This window comes from Pongo abelii, chromosome 9 (genome assembly GCF_028885655.2).
Source record: "Pongo abelii isolate AG06213 chromosome 9, NHGRI_mPonAbe1-v2.0_pri, whole genome shotgun sequence".
Classification (NCBI taxonomy): Eukaryota; Metazoa; Chordata; class Mammalia; order Primates; family Hominidae; genus Pongo; species Pongo abelii.
The window spans coordinates 89,576,330-89,599,454 of NC_071994.2; positions in this window are offsets into that span (position 1 = coordinate 89,576,330).

Here is a 23,125-nt window from a genome sequence, read left to right on the forward strand (position 1 = left end):
AGACATTTTTCCAAGATCATAAAGCTAGTAAGCGGTAGTGCTGGAGTTTGAACCCAGGTCTAGCTGACTCCAGAGCTTGGGCTCTGATATTCTGTACCATCCTTTACTCATGCAATAACTACTTATTGAGTGCCCACTATGTACTAGATACTCTTCTATAAGTTTTGAATATACTAGGAAATAAACACACAAAAATTCCTATCCTTGTGGAGCTTTTACATTAGAAGGTGATAAGTGCTATGGAAAGAAATCACGCCCGTTATCCCAGCACTTTGGGAGGCCGAGGTGGGTGAATCACCTGAAATCAGCAATTCAAGACCAGCCTGCCCAACATAGTGAAACCCTTCTCTACTAAAAGTACAAAAATTAGCCGAGCATGGTGGCACACGCCTGTAATCCCAGCTACTCGGGAGGCTAAGGCAGGAGAATCGCTTGAACCTGGGAGGTGGAGGTTGCAGTGAGCTGAGATCATGCCACTGCACTTCAGCCTCGGCAACAGAGCGAGACTCTGTCTAAAAAAAAAAAAAAAAAAAGGAAGAAAAAAAGAAATTAACAAAGAAGAAAAAAGAAAAACTAATCATAGATGGGGATCAGGAATCAGGGAGGTGAAGGTAGGGGCCAGGATGCAGTTTTAATTAAGGTGGTCTGTCTGGGTCTCACTGAGAAAGTGACTGTTAAGCAAAGACTTGAAGAAAGTGAAGGAAATAACCAGGCAGTTATCTGGAGGAAAACTTGCAAGCAGAAGGATAAGCCCGTATGATGATGGTCCTGAGGTGTGGGCAGGCCTGGCAGGTTTATGGAATAGCAAAGAGGCCAGTGTGGCGAGGGTGATGTGAGCATAGAGCAGAGAAGTAGCAGATGATGTCATGGAGGTCACAGATGCAGAGTGCAGGGCACTGCAGGGCACTCTAGGCTCTTTAATTTTTATCCTGCAGTGAAATAGGAGCCACTGAAAGATTCTGAACAGGAGATTGGTTTGATGACACTTATGCTAAGTGAAATAAGCCAGTCACAGAAGGACAAACACTTCACAAGGTATTTCACTTATATAAGGAATCTAAAATAGTCTAACTCATAGAAGTAGAGAGCAGAATGGTAGTTACCAGGGCCTAGGAGAGGAAGAAATGGCGAATTGCTAATTAACAGGTATAAATTTTAAGTTAAAGAGATGAATAAGTTCTAGAGGCCTGCTATACATTGTGCATATAATTAATAATACAATGTTGTGCACCTAAAAATCTGTTAAGAGGGTACATTGGTAGGTCTCATGTTAAGCTTTTTTACCACAATAAAAAATATTCTGGCTGCTGTATTGGGGAAACACTGTAGTGGGACAAGATAGACTAGGTGAGGAGGTCTGTGAGGAGGTATTGTAGCAATCCAGGAAGAGTGATGGAGGTTCAATAGTGGGATTGCAGTGGTGTGAGAAGTACGTACTGACAGGAGATGACCTGAGCCTGTTGCTGACGTCTGCATTCCTCATGGGTTGTGGGGTCTATTTAGCTACAATCTGAAGTGGTTACCCTATGGAAGCCAGAGGAAAGACAACTAGCTTGGTGGTAGAGGTGAGGTTCTCCCTGAAGGAAGTAACATTTCACTTATTCACCTGGGACAGAGGCTAGTCATTAGCAGCAGATCAGAACTTGGAAAGCAGGCCACAGCCAGGCAAGGGAAGCTCATGGGGCTTGTTCTCTGAGTTCTGATTATGAATTGTGTAGATGTGCTCCAGGAGGCCATACCTGGATGGCTAAATGCCTGTTATACTGTTTGGCAAGTAGGGGCCCCAAGCTGAAGATGGCTCAGCAAATATTGTAGTAAGAATATCCAGTTGTATTTTACTCTCTCTGTTTTCTCTCTTAATCCATGATCTTTAGTGCAGTATTATTTAAATGTTGCAGCCTAGCCTCAGTGGGCCTCTGGAGGGTATTAGGGGAGGGTGTTGTTCCCACTTCTGTCCTGGAGTATAGAGCAGAGTACTTTGAAGCCTCTGAGGTCATGACAGTAGGAATTAAGAAAAGATCCTCTTGGGAATTAGCAGTTGGGATGGGGCCAGGCCCCTTTCCTCCTTTGCTTACGTTGGAAGAGGGTTTTGGATATATTGGATAATAGGTTTCCTTACATAAGCATGCATGAAGTATTTTATTAATGTTCAGTTATCTTGTGTGGGCCTCACTTTTTACACAGCCTCATGTGAGGCATGGTGTCCCTGTTGAACATCAGCTGGACATCACTCAACGGTCAGGTGGAGACAGTTGGAGACCACAGCAATAGGGCTTTGCATTGTGGAGGGAGCAAGATGGTATAATCTTTGAATCTTGGGGTTTACCATTAGATACGCTGATATGTGAGACTGAAAGAGACCTGAGTCCTCGTGCCTGGCTTCTGAGAAAGTATTGGGAATGCAGCAGAACATGACAGCTAAGTGCCCAGCCTTTGCCGCTGGACTGGGTTAGAGTTCTGGATGTACTCTTTTCTGGTTGGACAACTTTTTAAACCTCTCTAATGCTTATTTATTTTATTCATAAAATATAGATGGCTATGATAGTGTCTTAGTCCATTTGTGCTGTTATAAAGATAGGAAACCTGAGGCTGGATAATTTATAAAGAAAGGAGATTTATTTGTCTCTGGGTTCTGCAGGCTGCACAGGAAGCATGGCACCAACACCTGCTTCAGATGAGGGCCTCAGGCTGCTTCTACTTCTGGTGGAATGTGAAGGGGAGCTGGAGTGTACAAATCACATAGTGAGAGAGGAAGCAAAGAAAGAGGGAAGTGCCAAGTATGGGAACTCTCACAGGAACTAACAGAGTGAGAACTCACTCGTTACCTCTAGGACAGCACCAAGCCATTAATGAGAGATCTGCCCCCCATAACCCAAACACCTCCCATTAGGCCCCACCTCCAACATTGGAGACAACATTTCACTATGAGATTTGGAGGGGTCAAACATCCAAACTATAAGAGATAACATCTATCATGTAGGGTTGTTCTGAAGATGAAAATAAATAGTATGTTTAGCTTACCACAATACCTGGCACAAAGTAAGTGCTCAGTGTAGCCATTATTATGAGTAATTATGGAAGCTTGTTGAGATAGTGCCTCATTAAGGGTGTGTGATTAGAGGGTGAGATTGGAGAGCATCACAGGCAGGAATTTAGCCACTGTTCTACTCTCTGGGACACTTTCTAGACTTCCTTGGATTTTCACTTGGGCAAAAATGGAAATAATGGGAGCATATTTCTGGCTATATTGGGAAGCAAATGGGAATATAATGAGACCTCATCAACATAAAAATGACGGCAAACTGTCGTGGCATCTGGGCATTTGATGTGCATGTGTGAGTATGTGTTTAATGTGGGTCATTGGTGTTGTATTGCTGTTGCAAAGCAGGAGGAAGTTCATACAAAACTGGGTTTAGATGTTAAGCCTGAGGACCTGCCATGTACCAAGAGAATTTGAGAGACAGTTTGTTATTCACACAGAGGAGAGCTGAGCAGGCACAAGCAGGTCCAGGTTGGTTTGGGCAAAGCAGAGGGAGTGGGTTTGGGCCTTTACCGTGGCTGAGAAGTGGGGCTGGGATAAGTTCCTGCATGTGCACAATTTAAATTTTCCAATGGTACCAAAGGAGGAGATGAGGTCATGGGCCTTTTTATCAGCCTGCCCAGATGTGGGGCCAAAAAGGAAGAGATGGCAAGGCCTGAAAGGAATTATTAATCCAACATCAAAAATGAAGTCTGACTCTCCGTTACAATCAATTATAAAGGGAATTAGAAATAAATACCACAGAAAACCACTTTAAAATACTGAATCTCTACCATAGCAAATTGTTACTAATATATGAATGAATCAACAAAGGCACAAATGTACCATAACCCCAGTAACTGGTAAAGGAGGTAGCCAGCACTTTCATACCATTGGCCTGAGGGATTTATTGTCCCATAAAGAACACTGAAGATGTGAATGGCTCTCCCCTAGGGCTTTTGAAATATTCAAGGTGAGAAATGGCGTTGGCCTGAACCAAGTAGTTTTGGATATGGAGGAAGGTAGGTTTCATTCATACATCACCCTAACCGAGTGCTTATGTGTGCCAGCCCTGTCCTAGGGGACCTGTAACACACACTGAATAAGAGAGAAACAGGTCCATTTTTGCAGGATGCTCAGGCAAACAACTATAATGGTGTTATATATTACATCATATGACTAAGTGTTTTTCTTGGAGAAGTACAGGAGTGGGAAAGCCCATATGCAGGATGATGCCAAAGGAAATAAGGAGGGAGAGAAGTGGTAGTAGAGAGAACTCAACAAGGAGATAGAAGTGATAGAATTTGGTAGAGGATTAAATGTGGGAAGGGAAGACTGACAAGGGCATCTGTGTGGAGGGAGGTACCATTCTTTGAAGTAGGTAATACCCAAAGAGAAGAATACTAGTGGGGAAGGTGTGGATTTAATTTTGGATACACTGTGTTTGAGATGCCTGTAGGACAGTCAATTTGAAATGCCCCCAAATCTGCTGCAGAGAGAGACCTGGACTAGCAATACGGTCCTGGGGGCGAGAGAAAAGGCTGTTGCAATTTGAGTCCCTGGCTGGGCATCGGATTATCCAGGGAGGGAGTGCAGGGCACGACAATGGCCGTGGACAGCACACTGAGGCTAGGGACTGGCACAGAAAGGAGCCTCTGTTGGGCAAAGGCTCTCAGCCCAGATTTTAAGCACTAGCATAGGTGGTTTGCTGAGATGGCCTCAGCAGCACAGGAGGAGGCCAGAGTTAGGAAGGAGCAATCTAAGAGCTCACACTTGTGGGTTGTCCCTGTGGAATCTCAGAGTATTGGGACATTAGTGGCTACCAGGCTTTGAAGGAGGCCTGGGCTCCCAGCTTTTATCTTTAGTGGGAGCAAGATCAAAGAACTACTGGGTAATGTGACCCCATGAGCTCACTGTGTTGTAGTTCAAGGACACTAGGGTTATCTTTGTGATTTGATGCCTTTTACCCTGCACAGATGGCTTTGGTCACAGCTGAGTTCAAGGGGAACCATTCTGTGTTTGTGGAGAAGTCAGTGACAGGCATGGATTAAAGGCATTTGTTTGTATCTGCTTACCTTGGTTGGCAGCAGATCACGACCACCTGACTGCTAGACAGGTGTGGAGCCAAGGGGCAAGGATGCCCACTGACATGGTGATCATTCACCCGATTGGAAGTGAGGTGCCTAAGTGTGTCCGAGTTCCAGTGGAAGAACCACTCCTGGAGAACTGGAGATGGATGGACTTTGGAGCAGAGCAGATCTGGTATTGCAAGCTGTGATTGTTTCCTGCTAGCTCTGTGAGATTGGGCAAATGAACTCTGAGTTTCTATTTCCTTAGCCTCAGAAAAATGAGAATTATTCATGTGAATAACGACAAATGCAGATATGAGTGACTGGCATAACTAAGGTGCACAGAAAGACTTTTAGCCTGCACTTCCAGTATGCATTTCATGCCATGTCTTTACCTCCTGTGGCATACTTGAGTCTGAGATTCCTTTGAGCCTAGAATTTGAGTGCCGATTGAAACTTGAATTCTTTTGTTCAAACTCAGATCCTGGAGAGAGGATATAGGGAAAGTGCTATAAACCGTGTTGAATTTCTAGAAACTTGAATTTGAATGGGTCCTCTGAGTTTTAAAAATATGCTACCACACTTTGTTTCTGCCTCCCCAAAAGAGGTGTTTAGGTTTTATCTAATGCTTTAAGGCTCTCTGAGGACCACATCATGGAGGAGGAAGAACACTGGCTTTGAATCCTGGCTCTGTCACTTTCTTAGACTGTGGCCTTGGCTAAGACCTTTCTTGAGAGTGTTTTGTCGCCTGCAAAATGGGCAAAAGCAGGGCAGGTTTCAGGTTTTGTGGGACCTGAAACTTAATACAATTTGGGGCCCTCTTTAAGAGAAGAACACAAAATTATTAGTATAGACAGGTACAAAACTTACCTTTAGAATAAGAAAATAAATCAACATAAATTATAAATTTAAAAAATGCCACAAATACTATATAATTTAGAAAAATTGTTTACTTAAAAAATTATTTAACTACCTGACAGATCTCTACAATGCTTTCTCTCCTTACCTCTTTTGGCTGATTACTCTCTGATTATCTTTTCATAGGACAATAATTTTATAATATCCTTGTCTACAGAGAGTATAGAATGATATTCTATTCTTCTTGCATGCTGATCAAAATTTGTATTATTGTGAGTTTTTTTAAGCTTTATTAATTATTGTGTAAATTTTTTTTTTTTTTTTTTTTTTTTTTTTTTTTTTTTGAGACTGAGTTTTGCCCTATCGCCCAGGCTGGAGTGCAGTGGTGCAATATTGGCTCACTGCAACCTCCGCCTCCCAGGTTCAAGCAATTCTCATGCTTCAGCCTCCCGAGTAGCTGGGATTACATGTGTCCACCAACACGCCCAGCTAATTTTTGTATTTTTAGTAGAGACGGGGTTTCACCATGTTGGCCAGGCTGGTCTCAAACTCCTTACCTCAAGTGATCTGCCTGCCTCGGCCTCCCAAAGTGCTGGGATTACAGGCGCAAGCCACTGCACGTGCTGTAAATGTTTAGAATTGTCTACTTGGGAAATGTTCTATTGTTTTACATACATAGTAAGACATGAAGTATTCTTGTATAGTACTTGTATTAAACACTCTCTGAAATGACAGTATTCTTTGATGAGTTTGTTATCGGTGTCCTATATTGTCATTGTCAAAGTGTCAGTTAGCAGAAAGTGTTCTAATGCATTCTTGTGATTCCCTCCTCTTCATTAATTGGATTATCAGATAATCCAGGAGCCTATCTATTACTTCTATTTGGAATTTTTCTCATCCTTTGAAGAATTAACTATATTTGTCTATGATCTGAATTTTGCTTTTGTTATAATTGCATCTCAAAGTCAGAATAATTTCTGTTGATTTCATAGCTCACTTATTTTATTAATTTATTTGAATATTCTCCTAGTTCCTTAATAAATCAGTGATCTGCATTGATCCTACTACCTAAGGCAGTCATTGAAGTGAACAGGCTTTGTAAGTGTCAAAAGGTTATGTCTTACTAATTGATACAATTCTCTCCTATTCCCCTCTCCTGCCACTCAGCCCACCCCAGGACTCTGCAGAGTGTGTCTCCCATTGTAAGTATGCAGGGAAGATCTATGAGTTGAGTTCTTGGTTCCCTTGCTAAAAGCCAGGAGGAAATAAAAGGAAGGAAGTAGAGTAATAATTCTTTTTGGTTATTGTCAGTTTACATCATGTTTCACTCTAAGATAAACACGATGAAGTATAACACACAACTTCATATAAAAGCCTGTTTTAGAAAAAATAATCCCAGAATTTCCTAATTTCTGGTAAGGAGTATTTGACCAGGGCTTCAGGAATGTACTCTTTCACAGCCTGGGCCATAGGCACCAAATGGAGGCTACTACTGGTTCCTAGCCTTCCCCACATCCATTAATCCTCAGAATGTGTCCCTGACAGGATACCTGGGCTGCACAGGCATAGCTCATCCCACATTTTATCTGACTGTTACCTCCTCCTGCCAGGGCTCCTGTTCCCTGAAATCTCTTCAAGAACACCTGAAGGACAGGCTTTCTGCACAGCACCAACACTTCTGCAGCTTGGAGCTTGGATGTAAATGCCAAATCCAAAGCAATCTACCTTTAAAGAAATATTTTCCTATTTGAAAACTCACCCCTCCCATGAAGGAAATTAATTGCACTTGATAATTCTCTTAAAATGAATAATGGAGTAGGTGTAGCCTTAAAAACGTGCTTTTGGCATTTTTATTTGTTTTTCTAAGTGCAGTTAATTAAATTCTGGTGATTCCAGTGGGCTGTCTGTGGAACAGAGAGTTATTACTTCCCCCTGAATGTCTCCCTGATTTCCCAGGCAGAGTTAGGAGCTTCTTCCTTTTTCTCTTGCCACCCCCCACAATGCTGTGTGTTTCCTCCCATCATAAGACTCATCCTGTTTTTATTATTAATCTACTTCTCTGCTTCCTGAACTAAATGTCAGTGCCTTGAGGATAAGAACTAGAATTTTTTTTTTGTCGTTAATCAGGTCTCACTACCTGCTAATTGGATCTTCCTACCTTGACTTCCCCTTGTAGTGGCATTTTCTGAACACAGATGGCTATGGAGGTCCTTTGTATACTTCCTTGGAAGCTCAGCTGTGCCCAGGTAGACCATACCTAGTGTAGGCACATTTTATCCTGCCACCACAAATCTAGGTCATGCCTGCTTATCCCTTCTGGCCTGAATAACAGTGGCCTTGACATGTTGGATGCAGCCCTTTGAAGAGAGGACAGTTTCCACCCATGGCAATGAAGGCAGATGAGCTGATTCTCTTTGTGAGTTCAGGCTCTTTGGTGCTGGCATGCCCCCTTGAGAATGGGCTCATCAGGATTTCCCTGGAAGGAGAGGTCTTGGCTATCACCCAACTAGATGTTAATGCTGGGGCTCACCTTGGGGTTAAGGATGCCTTACTCTCAGAAGGCCTTGACACACTCAACGGTAAGGCTTTCCAGGGAAAAGACTGCAAGACCTTGGCTGTGGGCTGCTCTTGGTCAGCCTGACTTCAGAAAGAAATGGCATTGAGCCGAGATGGTGATGAATGGCTCTTGAAAACATAGGAAATTGGGTTTTGTGACAAGTCTTTTATTTTCTCCCCTCCCTCCCTCCCCATAGCCACAAATAAATAAATAAATACATAAACAAATACCACTCGATATTTCAACCAAATGAAGAAGCAGCAAAAAATCCAATTGCAATGTAGGAAAAGTTACCTACCTATGATGTGCATGGCTCTTCCCCAATAGAAATGCTAGGCAGAGAAAGGTGGATATTGATTTCTGATAAACTGCAACTCTGGGCAGTTGTTCAGGTGAAGATATTTGGTCTTCCAAAGTGTCTCAGGCAGTGGCCATCCCTGGATGTAGACTTCTGTTTCAGAGGGCAGAACCTCATTCAAAGACCTGGTCTTATCTCCACTGTTATCCTGCAGGCCAGGTCACCACCATCTGCCTCCTGGACCATGGAATTTTTCTTTTCATAGATCTCTCACTTCTGCTTGTAATCCTCCAACCCATCATTCACATGACGAGAGAATGATCTTTTCAAAAATAAATTAGATCACATCACATGCAGCCACACATCCCTTTTTTCTGCTACTCGATGACGCCAATCTGTTTCTCACACAAGAGCTTTTTGCATATTTTCTTCCTTCCCCTCTCTCTTCACTGAGCTAACTTCTATGCCTCCTTCAGGCCTCAACCCAGAGATTATTTCTATACAGAGGTCACCCTCTGCCTTTCCTACCTAAAATTTGTCTTTTCCATTATTTGCCCTCATAGTACCCTATGCTTTTCCTTCATGGCATGCATTAGCATTTGTAATTATAGATTTATTTGTTTACTGTTTGTTCTTTTTCATACTGTAAGTTCCATGAGAGCAGGGGAATAGTCTATTTGGTTAATCATTGTGTATCTAATGTGTAGTACCGTGTCTACTACATAGTAGGTGCTCATTAAATATTTGTTGAATGAAAGAATAAGCAATGAGTTACTTTCCATATAATAGCGCAAATGAGCAGGGGCTAAAGCTTAGAAGCTTCAGATAAAAGAATTAGGAAAGGTCCTTAATACATGATTATTTTTATCTGCTGTGTTACATAAGGGCCAAGGACTGGGACTGAGACTTAAGTTCTATCTACCTTGGTGTTTAGACATAAAGAAATTTGCTTTATAGACAAGAATGGATTCCATAGAGGCCAAATCAGAAGGAGAGACAATAGGGTCCCTGAGGAATAAATCGTCCTGTGATAGGATTTCTGAGCATTAGCATTATGGATATTTTGGTCTAGATAATTCTTTGATACAGGAGGATGTCTTGTGCATTATGAATTTAGCAGTAACCCTGGCCTGTACCCACTAAATTCCAGTAGCACTGTCCTTAGTTGAGAGAACCAAAAAATGTCTCCAGACAAGGCCAAATGTACCCTGGAGAGCAAACTTTTCTGCATTTGAGAACTGCCCTAAGAGAAGAAGGGACACAGCAGATTCCAGGACAGTTCTGAATGCTGGAAAGAAGAGCTGGTTCTGGGTGGATGGAGGTAGCTAATGTCAGCATTTATCCTATTCCTACCACCCTGTGGGCTTGTTTTGAATCCTAGAAGGTAGGCATTAGGTCACTAATGCTTATGATGCTTTGGGTTCAAGCATTTTTGCTTTGGGAATGCTCCCTGCCAGCTAAGCATAACATTGCAGGAACTACTTCCTCCGGGTGTTAAGGGGCAGTGGTATTGTCTTATATCAGTCATGGCATTCTGGACACAGATTCAGTGCTGTCAAAGACCCTTTGTTGAACTGTCAGGATTTTGGGTTAGTGCTGGCTGCAGAACGGGATGGTGATCTTCACTGATACTGAGATAAGAGTATAAAGTATTCCCAGGAATTCTCCATAAATATTTTGGAAGGAGGATTTTTATAAAATGGGTATACTACCCAAAGCAATGTACAGATTCAATGCAATCCCTATCAATATATCAATGTCATTGTTCACGGAAATAAAAAAAAATCTAAAATTTGTATGGAACCAAAAAAGAGCCTGAATATCCAAAGCAATCCTATGCAAAAAGGATAAAGCTGGGTCAGAGGACAAGATGGCTGAACAGATGCAGCCAGGTGAAACAGCTACCACTGAGGGACTAAGATGACTGGTGTACTTCTAACAGATCTTCAGAGGGAAGGTGCCAGGAGTGAATGGAGGGAAGACACTGAAGCTTGGCTGAAGAGAGCCTCCCAAGACTGAGCCAGGAAGAAATTGAATCCCTGAACAGACCAATAACGAGCTCTGAAATTGAGTCAGTAACGAATAACCTACCAACCAAAACAAGCCCAGGACCAGATGGATTCACAGCTGAATTCTACCAGATATAAAAGGAAGAGCTGTTACCACTCCTGCTGAAACTGTTCCAAAAAATTGAGAAGGGTCTCAACCCTAACTCATTCTGTGAGGCGAGAATCATCCAGATACCAAAACCTGGCAGAGATACAACAACAACAAAAAACCATGCCAACAGCCTCAATGAACATAGATTCAAAAATTCTCAACAAAATACTAGCAGACCAAATCCAGCAGCATATCAAAAAGCTTATTCACCATGATCAAGTAGGCTTTGGGATGCAAGGTTGGTTAACATATGCAAATCAATAAATGTGATTCAACACATAAACAGAAGTAAAGACAAAAACCACATGATAATTTCAATAGATGCAGAAAAGTCTTTTGATAAAATTTATCACCTCTTTATGTTAAAAACTCTCAATAAACTAGGTATTGAAGGAACATACCTCAAAATAATAAGAGTATCTATGACAAACCCACAGCCAATATTATACTGAATGGGAAAAAGCTGAAAGTATTCCCCTTGAAAACTGGCACAAGACAAAGATGCCCTCTCTCACCACTCCTATTCAACTTAGTATTAATAGTTCTGGCCAGGGCAATCAGGCAAGAGAAAGAAATAAAGTGCATCTAAATAGGAAGAGAGGAAATAAAAGTATTTCTATTTGCAGGTGACATAATTCTGTATCTAGAAAACCCTATAGTTTTGGCCTAAAAGCTCCTTCAGCTAATAAATAACTTCAGTAAAGTCTCAGGATATAAAATCAATGTACAAAAATTACTAACATTCCTATACACCGACAACAGTCAAGCTGAGAGCCAAATAGGGAATGCAATCCATTCACAATTACCAATAAAAGAACAAAATAGTTAGGAATACAGATAACCAGGGAGGTGAAAGATCTCTACAAGCAGAACTACAAAACACTGCTCAAAGAAGTCAGAGATGACACAAACAAATGGAAAAACATTCCATGCTCATGGATAAGAAGAATCAATATCATAAAAATGGCCATACCACCCAAAGCAATATAGATTCAATGTTATTCCCATTAAACAACCATTGAGATTCTTCACAGAACTAGAAAAAGCTATTTTAAAATTCATATGGAACCAAAGCAGAGCCCAAATAGCCAAGGCATGCTTAAGCAAAAAGAAAAAGGCTGGAGGCATCACGTTACCCAACTTGAAACTATACTACAGGGCTACAGTGACCAAAACAGCATGGTATTGGTACAAAAACAGACACATAGAACAATGGAACATAATAGAGAACCCAGAAGTAAGGCGACACATCTCCAACAATCTGATCTTCGACAAACCTGACAAAAGCAATGGGGAAAGGATTCTCTATTTAATAAATGGTGCTGGGATAACTAGCTAGCAATATGCAAAAGACTGACACTGAACCCTTTCCTTACACCATATATAAAAATTAACTGAAGATGGATTAAAGACTTAAATGTAAAGCCCAAAACTATAAAAACTCTGGAAGACAACCTAGGTAATACCATTCAGGATGTAGGCACAGGCAAAGATTTTATGATGTAGATGCCAAAGCAATTTCAAGAAAAGCAAAAATTGACAAATGGGATCTAATTAAACTTAAGAACTTCTATACAGCAAATGAAACTATCAACAAAGTAAACCAACAACATACAGAATGGGAGAAAATTTTTGCAAACTATGCATCCCACAAAGGTTAAATATACAGTATCTATAAGCAACTTAAAGTTATGAGAAGCCAAACAACTCCATTAAAAACTGGGCCAAGGACATTAACAGACACTTTTCAAAAGAAGACATACATCTGGCCAGCAATCATATGAAAAAAAACTCAACACCATTGCTTATTAAAGAAATGTAAATCAAACCACAATGAGATGCCATCTCACACCAGTCAGAATGGCTATTGGAAAAAGTCAAAAAATGGCAGATGCTACAAAGGTTGTGGAGAAAATGGAACACTTATATGGTGTTGGTGGGAGTGTAAATTAGTTCAACCATTTGGAAGACAGTGTGGCAATTCCTCAAAGACCTAAAAACAGAAATACCATTTGACACAGCGATCCCATTACTGGATTTATACCCAGTGGAATATAAATTGCTCCATTATAAAGACATATCCATGTGTATGTTCATTGCAGCACTATTTACAATGGCAAAGACATGAAGTCTACCTAAATACCCATCAATGATAGACTAGACATGTGGTACATATACACCATGGAATACTATGCAACCATACAAAGGAATGACATCATGCCCTTTGCAGGGACATGGATAGAACTGGAGGCCATTATCCTTAGCAAACTAATGCAGGAACAGAAAACCAAATACCCCATGTGCTTACTTACAACTGTGAGCTAAATGATGAGAACATATGGACACATAGAGGAGAACAACAGACACTGGAGCCTATCAACGGTGGTAGGGGGTGGGGAGGAGGGAGAGAACATGAATATAACCAATGGATACTAGGCTTAATACCTGGATGATGAAATAATTTGTACAACAAACCCCCATGACACAAGTTTCCCTATATAACAAACCTACACATGTACCCCTGAACATAAAAATTAAAAAAATTAAGCTAGGGGCATCACATTACATTGACTTCAAAATATATTACAAGGCTATAGTAACCAAAACAGCACGATATTGGTATAAAAATGGACACACAGACCAATGGAACAGAATAGAGAACCCAGAAATAAATCCACCCAGAAATAAAGCCAAGTGATTTTTGACCAAATTGTCAAGAACATACACTGGGGAAAGGAAACCTGCTTCAATAAATGATGCTGGGAAAACTGGATATCCATATTCAAAAGAATAAAACTAAGCTCCTATCTGTCATCATATAAAAATGAACTCATATAAATTAATGACTAAGACTTCAAAAGCACAGGCAACAAAAATACACAAATGGGACTATATTAAACTAAAAACTTCTGCTGAGCAAAGGAAACAATTAAGAGTGAAGAGACAACCTGTTTAATGGGAAGAATACTGCAAACTATTCATCTGACAAGGTACTAATACTGAAAATATAAAAGGAAGTCAACTCAGCAGTAAAATACCAAATAATCCCATTAAAAAGTGAGCAAAGGACATGAGTAGACATTTCTCGAAAGAATATCTACAAATGGCTTGCCGGGTGCAGTGGTTCACGCCTGTAATCCCAGCACTTTGGGAGGCTAAGACGGGTGGATCACAAGGTTAGGAGATCGAGACCATCCTGGCTAACACGGTGAAACCCCGTCTCTACTAAAAATACAAAAAATTAGCTGGGCATGTTGGCGGGCGCCTGTAGTCCCAGCTACTCAGGAGGCTGAGGCAGGAGAATGGCATGAACCCGGGAGGTGGAGCTTGTAGTGAGCTGAGATTGTGCCGCTGCACTCCAGCCTGGGTGACAGAGCAAGACTCTGTCTCAAAAAAAAAAAAAAAAAAAAAAAGAATATATACCAATGGCAAATGGGTATATGAAAAAAACCGCAATATTGTTAATTATCAGGGAATTGCAAATCAAAACCACAATGAGATATCATCTTACTCCAGTTAGAATGGTTGTTATTAAAAAGAAAAAATAACAGATGCTGGTGAGAACATGGAGAAAAGGGAACTCTTGTATTACACTGTTGGTGGGAATGTAAATTAGTATAGTCACTATGGAAAAATTAGTATCATCACCACAAAACTAAAAATAGAACTACATATGATCCAGCAATCCCACTACTGAGCATCCAATGGAAGGAAAGAAAGTATATCAAAGGGACGCCTGCACTTGCATGTCTATCACTGCACTATTCACAATAGCCAAGGTATGGAATCAAACTGCGTGTCCATCAATGAATGAATGGATAAAGAAAATGTGGTATATGCACAGTGGAATACTACTCAGCCATGTAAACAAAGAATAAAACCCTGTCATTTAGATAAATATGGATGAAACTGAAGGTCATTATATTAAGTGACATAAGCCAGGCACAGAAAGACAAACATAGCACGTTCTCATTCATATATGGGAGCTAAAATAGTTGATCTCATGGAGGTGAATAATAGAACGATAATTACCAGAGAGCTGGAAAGTGTGTGTGTGTGGAGGGGCTAACGGGTGGGGGTAAGAGAATAAAGAGAGGTTAGTTAATAAGTACAAACATACAGTTAAATAGAAGGAATAAGTCCTAATATTCAATAGCAGAGTAGGGTAACTATAGTATTTTCAAAACAGCTAGAAGAGAGAACTTGAAATGTTTCCAACACATAGAAATTATAAATACTAAGGTGATGTATACCCTAAATACCTTGACTTGATCATTAACATTCTATGCATTTAACAATGTATCACATGCACCTCACAAAAATGTACAAACATTATTATTGCTAAAAAATTCTAAAAAACCCTGCAATATGCAAATCTTTTTAAAAAGGGTTTGCCTTTGTGTCACCACGCCAGAAGCAGAACTTGCCCACCATTAGGAATTTCTAATAAAGTTAATGAGACTATGTTGCAGCTCACAGACTGTTAAAGCCTAAGATGTTAACATTTCCTCAATGCTTTTAAATTTACAAAGCCTTCTTATCCACTTGGTGTCATTTAGTCTTCACAAAAATTCTGCAAAGTGGCATCAGTGTTGTTATCAGTCCCTTTTTTATAGATAAACCAACCACCCAGAGCACCATCATCTGTACTAGAACCAGGTTCCAGGGCTCCAATGCAAACCATGATGCTTCTTTTTAAGAAAATTCTTTATCATCTTCTGCTCCATTTGAAGGATAGTTTTATACATTCATCTGAAGTTGAACAATAGAAACATGGACTCATGTTTTTGCTAGCTCTTTTTCCAACGAATGGACAGAGAAAAGTAAGACAATGTGTGCACATGTTTGTACATTACTATATTTTCGGTGTTCAGTTCTTTATGTATATGTTCAGGACATTGAACAAATGAATTAATGAATAGATATTATATGTGCTGAGCTGCTACCGGTCCATCCTAGTAGTGGCTTGTGGCCATAGTGCAGGGCAACCCACTGTCCTGGTTTGCCTGAGATAGATGGCTTTTCAGGGAATTGGGACTGTCAGTACTTGCCCTGGTATGAGTTGGTTGTCTGACCATAATGATCCTTTTCATGTGGCTGCCTAAACTTCCTTTTAGCTTGTAGTCTAGATGGTAACTGATATTAGCATTGAAATATCCAATGCCAATAACAGGAGAAAGTGATGTGTTTCAGAAAAAAGTAGTTGTAATTGTTGGATTGGAGATGGGGCAGGGGAGGCAAGAAGGGCAGCCAGCTAGCCTAGGATGCCTGGGTTAACTTCCGAACACTTGTTTTTTTCCTCTCCTCTAAGCCTGGCTAATCCTACTTATCTTTTTATCCTGGATTAAATGTTTCTTTCCCTGGGAAACCTTCCCTAAACTCCTTAAGACTAGATTAGGCTCTCTGTTTGGTGTTCCTCTACTCTGCCTTTCAGACACCCTTCATATTTGTATTTCTTGATTTGATATCTATTCTTTGGGCTGTACACTCCAAAAAGTAAAGGTTGGAATTGTCTTATTCACTGCCATAGCTCTGATGGAAGCATACTGCCGGGTATATAGTAGATACTAAGTAAAAATCTATTGAATAGATTTTTTTAACTGACTCCCGCTTCTGTAAAAGGGTAGTGTTACAACGGGAGACTTGTTCAGAGAGCAAGTGTTGTACCTGGACATATGAGATATGCTTTTAGCACAGGTAGCTAGGAGCTCAGATATGGAAAAGACTAGATGCACAAAGTGGGTAGTCCTTTCAATTAACCAAACAAAATGAAGAAGCTAAGTTGTACTAAAACTTGGAAATTAATTGACAAATATTTATTTTGCATTATCCCTCCATACTTTCATGTATTAATTCAACCAGCATGTGTTGAAGTCTTCCTCCATGCCAAGCCATGGTCAAGAGATTGGAGACACAAAGATAAACATATGGTCTCTGTCCTTGAGAACTCTGTTCCTAGATATTAATTAGCATATGTTAAGTTTTATGCTGGAGCTGGTGCTCTAACAGATGAGAAACATGCCATCTGTCTGTCATTAAAAGACAGGCTCCCCAGCACTTTGGGAGGCTGAGACGGGCAGATCACGACGTCAGGAGATCGAGACCATCCTGGTTAACATGGTGAAACCCCGTCTCTACTAAAAAAATACAAAAAAATTAGCTGGGCGTGGTGGCGGGTGCCTGTAGTCCCAGCTACTTGGGAGGCTGAGGCAGGAGAATGGCGTGAACCCGGGAGGTGGAGCTTGCAGTGAGCCGAGATTGTGCCACTGCACTCCAGCCTGGGTAACAGAGTGAGACTCCGTCTCAAAAAAAAAAAAAAAAAAAAGACAGGCTCAGAGTTCAGAGATACACTAATACTTTCTCAACAGAGTCATAAGAGTTATAATAATTGCATGTACAAGCTGTGCAAGATAAGAGTCCTCAAGCTCAACTGTGGGTGTGATCAGGGAAGGCTTCCAAGAAGACAGATGTTGAAAGTTAAAGAGGAGCTTGCCAATTAAAGAAGGAAAGGAAATGTGGCATGAGAGAGCACAGTCCATCTGGAAATGTGGATGCTTGCTGAGGTGTGACTGTAAGGAGATCCCTAGGAGCTGAGCCTGAGGAGTAGCTGCGTCCCAGTGGACCCTTCTGATGAGGGTGCATGGGCCCATTCAACTGGTGTGAGAGGCAAATAATGAAAGTACTGGGAGCAAAAGTTGTAAAGATGGGTCAGGGCTAGGCCATGGTGGCCATAAATGCTGGGCTAAGGAGTTTGGACTTTATTCCATCGGAAATGAGGCTATCTATGGAAGAATTTTGGCAGAGACAGGACACAAACACTCTCTGACTCAGAATTTATTTCTGCCTACCTTGACCTCCTTCCTCCCACACCCACAACCAAACTTTCCACAGCAAATATTAATAACATTCTGCTCAGAGTCAGAGTTATTCTTGTTGTCCCTTTACGTTTCCCTTCACGTTTCCCTTCCTGTCTCTTGCACGTTCTTCTCCTCCAGTCGCCCATGGCATATAGTATACTATATCAGGTGCCAAAGCTCCTAATAAGTTTTGGCAGAAGTAAATACTTGATAATGATTTTCTGGGAGGAAAAAAATCACTTCTTCTGCCAAAGTCTAAGGGGTCTGTATTGTGAGATTAGCATATAGATGACCCTGCTCTATGCTCTTGATTCAACTTTGGTGAGAACACAGAGCTTTTAAGTTCTTGTTACATTTTTAGTTTCTCAGGTCTCCCAGAGCAGTATTCCTGAAAGAAGAGTAGGGAGAATCTCTGGAAATAAAAAGGTGCAGCCAATTCTCTGATCCTGAGAAACCTGCAGACTCATTTACCTGGAAGAAGGGAATCAGCTCGTGCAGGCTCTGCAAGGAGCACCAGGAGGCATGCATGGCTCTTCTACTGGTGAGCCCATGCCTCAGTTTCCCCTTCAAAAAAAACCTCTTCAAAATCTGATGGTCTTGTAGTGGCTTAGCTTAGCTGGTAAGGTGAATTTTTCATTCACTCAAAATATAATATTGTGCACCTTCAATTGTGGTCAATTTTGAGGATACAAAAAATGAAAAGTAACATCTCTGCTCCCCAGTGTCAGATAGAAAACGGTGATAGTATCTAAGTATGGAGCAGGAGCCTCATTTTCTTGCATGCAAGGTAATTGGGCCAAAATTGATTTTCATATGTTTTGTCTTTAAATAGAAAAAACCTACTTAAACTTAGTAGGCTGGCCTCTTTGCCTATGCTGTTCTTTTTTTCCTGGGATACTCTTTCCCAGTGATTTACCCATCAAGACCCATGCATTTTTCAAGTTTCAGCCAAATGCTGCCACCCTTCTGTAGCTTCCCTACCTATCCAAGGCAGGCCTGATGGCTCCTTCATCTGTATGCTCATAGCATGGAGTCCTTCATTTCAGTGCTTTCTCACTGGGTTATAGTAATAGCAACATGTCTGCAATAGCATGTGGACTTGAGCATGTGAACAAGGGGGGTCACATCCTCTCTATCTGGAGAATGGAAGTGGTGGCAGGATGGACCCCCTGGAGAGGCCTCTCTGCCTCTTCATGCCACCTGGCACCTGTGTCCTCCTCCCTGACCACTCAGGGCCAAGTGCAATTGTTGGTTTCCCCACCTGAAGGACTGATCAGATGGTTTGCACTAAAGATACGTTGCAAATGATTCTCAGTAAGGGCAATGATGGAAGGCTTGGGGTGTATTAGAATCATCTGGGGGGCTCAGGAGACTGTCCCACTCTCTGCTGCCAAGACTGCCACAGTGGAAGGAACAGGGCCTTGTGTAACGGAATAGCAGCCATGTGGCTATTACTCTTGAGGACAGGGACTATGCTTTTCTTCTCTGAGTCTTCAGCTCTTAGCATGGGGCCTGGAACATGGCAAGGGTTCATTAAATTCATGACTGAATGAGAATAAATGAAAAGGGCTAGGCTCATTAGCTTGGGCAGATGTATACCTCACATTCTATGTCAGTGGTCAGGTCCAGAGAGCTGGCAGGCAGGGAAAGGAGATGGGCAGACACGTTTAAATAATCGTATTGAGTCTTGGGGAAAGGGTCCAGAAAGATAGATGCTAACTAGATCCAACTGCCAAGAATCCAAGAGAGCTTTGAGTCACTGCTTACTCTGATGGAGAATCTAAAGAGGGATGTTTAAGGTAAAACAGTGACACCTGGTGGTGGAAGAAGGACCTGCTGGCTCCTTTCCCATCAAGCTCTCCATCCCGCTTATCTCTGTCTTCCCGTTCCCTTGGCAGGTTGGGACCTTGGTGATACCAGTGGGCGCCTACAGCAGGAAGTGTGCTGTCTCAGGCTCCTACAGGACGCCATGGTTTGCTGGTCTCCAGGGTGGATGGACGAGTAGATGGTTTGACCACGAAAATACAAATATTGTGCCTGTGACTAATGACACTATATTGTACATTTAAAATTTTGTTAAAATGATAGATCTCATATTAAATGTTTTTCTACAACACACACACACCAAAACACAAAACCAACCAATCACATAAAAAAACTCAACAAACACAGTCTGATTCTGTTACAGGGCCAGACTAGGTGATTGTAGAGGTCCCCTGGTCAACTCTTTTGGAGCCTAGAGAGGGAAAAGGACCAGTCCTAAGACACATAACAAACTAGTTACAGAGCCAGGGCCAGAAGCCAGGTTTCCTGCTGCTCAGAAAGAAGCCCTCTCTATCAGCCTTCATCTACTGACTTTGACAAGGTGGAATTATGCCACAGGGAATAGACAGGTACTGAGAGAGGAGCAAATCAATGGGAGGGGAAGCTTGAGGATGTAAACAAGGGGAGTCACAAGCTCTCTACCTGGAGAATGGAAGTAGGGGCAGGATGGAGCCCCCTGGAGAAGTCTCTCCACCTCTTCATGCCAACCTGGCACCTGTGTCCTTCTCCCTGACCACTCAGGGCCAAATGTAATTGTTGGTTTCCCTGCTTGAAGGACTGATCTGATGGTTCACACTACTGATGTGTTGCAAATGATTCTCAGTAAGGGCAATGATGGAAAGCCTGGGATATATTAGAATCATCTGAGGGGCTCAGGAGACTGTCCCATTCTCTGCTGCCAAGACTGCCACAGTGGAAGGAAATGGGCCTTGTGTAACCCAGAGGAGCCTGGGTGAGGTGCTGGAGGCATTCACCATGGGGCTCTGGCTAGGAGAGCCTGTTTTCTGTCATGTTATGCTGCCCAGTGGAGTTTTCCCGGCAGAGCTGTCTCCTGTGGTGTCCTGGCTGCCTGGCACGGAGATCCAGTCTCTCTTGGAAAGTCTGGACAACTCTCCTCTCTCACTCCAGCTTTCCATGTATATTTTTCCTCTCAGCCTCGGTGTTTTGTCTGCCTGACTTTTCAATTGACTTCTCCCTGAGACACAAATTCCCCAGCTCCTCCCTCCCCGCAGGCTATCCCAGGTTCCACCATAGCTGGGACAGGCAGGAAGCAGCTATCTCTCCCTTGGAGCAAAATTTGTCAAACACAGAATGGAAACAGAGCTTGCTATCAACTTGCTGAAAGTGCTTGTTGCTGGATAAAAAATGTGATATCAAGATACTCCAGAGATATTCCCTTGCTGTTTCTCTAGAGTCCTTCTCTTCAGGTGATATTTGGTTATTTATTTTAGCAGTTAAAAAATTCTTAACTTTATTTAGTGACTTTTAACATGTCTCTGTAAACATAGGTATTTCAAAGACAAATGAAGGCATGTGGAAAATGACTAAATGCAAAATGACTTGTTAGTCATTGTAATTAGCAAACAGATCTATTTTTGGCTAATTTGTATAGCATTAATTACAAATACTTAGGGGACCTTTACTGGGTCTTGTGGGCTTTGCAGGCCTTGGATTGTGCTAAGAACTTCATGTGCATTTTATGGTTTAATCCCTCAGAACAACACTCCAAGGTAGACAATTTTATTATCTCAATTTGCAGTTGTGAAAACAAGCTTAGTGACTTGCCCAGAATCACATAGCCGGCTGTCAGGTCCTTGATGGCAGGGACCTTGCTTTATCTCCTGTTGCCCTCCATTTGCCTGCCACAGGATCCTAGAAATAATAGGGCCAAAGAGATGCTGGTGAATGATGATGGTGAAGATGATGATAACAAATGATGACTTCCGAGTAAGATGCAAGGTTTCTCCTACTCCACCATTTACTTCCTTACTCTGTTCCCAGACATAATCGGGACAAATATCCTCCCATTACAGACTGTGGAAAACGTCTCACCTTCCCTCCAAGCTTGGGAAAGGTGAGAATGCCTTGATTCTATTGTTGCTTCTGTTTTTCATCTGTAAAATGGGGACAAAATTATGACTTTAGGGTAAATGAGACATAAATGTACATCATAGATGTAAAAACACTTTTAAAGTTGTTAATCATTAAACAAGAGAGATGTTACTTTGGTGAATAGTCTGCTATTCAATATTAATAATAATGTACACACCAAGCTGAAAGGTGGGCTACCTTCTCCTTACTCTGTACATAAAGCAAAATTGTGATCTCATCTTCCATGCTTGCATCTTGCTATTTCAAAGGCGGAAAGAGACAACGGGAGCTACTCATTCCTCCTCTTAGGAAGGAGGGCTTGACTTTCAAGTCTATTTTCTTGCTGTAGATGAAAAAAAAAAACCTGATTTTGAATGCCAGAGCTGAATACTATAATTTTAGTATTGCACTAACCCCAATCACCCATCACCCTACAGATAGATGCCTTGGGTTGAAGACTCTTTCATTATACACTAAACTGGTGTTAATTCAAATTTAGTGCTTGGCTGGGGGCCTGTCCACAAACTTTTTGTTACTAGCCTATAAAAAGATACATTTAGCAATTAATGGTAAATATTCAGAAATATTTCACAGCAACTTCACAGAGTTATTTTTATATCTGTTGAATTGAAGAAAAAATAGCGGCTTGTATTTTGTTTGTCCTTTTAATATTTAACAATACATTTTTATTGCATTTTCTAAAAGTATAAGTCTGTGGTCGATTGAAAATTTTAAAAAAATGTTATTCCCTATTGGTAGTTTGAGAAGTCCTGCTTTATACCTGAAAAGGAGGGAGTGGATGATTTTTAGCCTTTTATGCTAAGGATCCTTCCTAGCTCTGTGAAAATGTGTTCGCCTCCCTCTCAGGGACCACACCATGTGGTATGATGAAGGACCTGACTATGACCAACCACAGAAGGGCTCATACACCCTTCCTCCAGGGAATTAGATGAGGACTCACTTTCTGTTGGTAAGCTCAAGAAAGCCACCAAAGTGATTATTTTCCCAACAACATCAGAATTTGCTCTTTGGCGACTTCTGCCTCTCACTGGATAGAGAAGTAACTGGCAACATTTTAAATATGTGGCTCACCAAGCACATCTTTACCATAAAACGAGAAAACGGGCTCAGAGGGATGAAGTAACTTGTCCTAGGCACATAGCTAGTACAGCTTAGAATCCAGATTTAAACCCAGGTCTGTTTTCTCCAAGAGCTCATGATCCTCCCAGTTTATCACAGTTTGTTTGGAAGGATGAAACACACAGTCTCTGCAAAAACTGTTGAGGAGTCTGGAGAAGGGGTAAAGAGAAAGTCAGTCGGGCATACTCAGGAGGTGGAGAAGTGTGGGGAAACTGACAGAGCGGGACAGAGGTTTCAGGCATTGCTATGGGT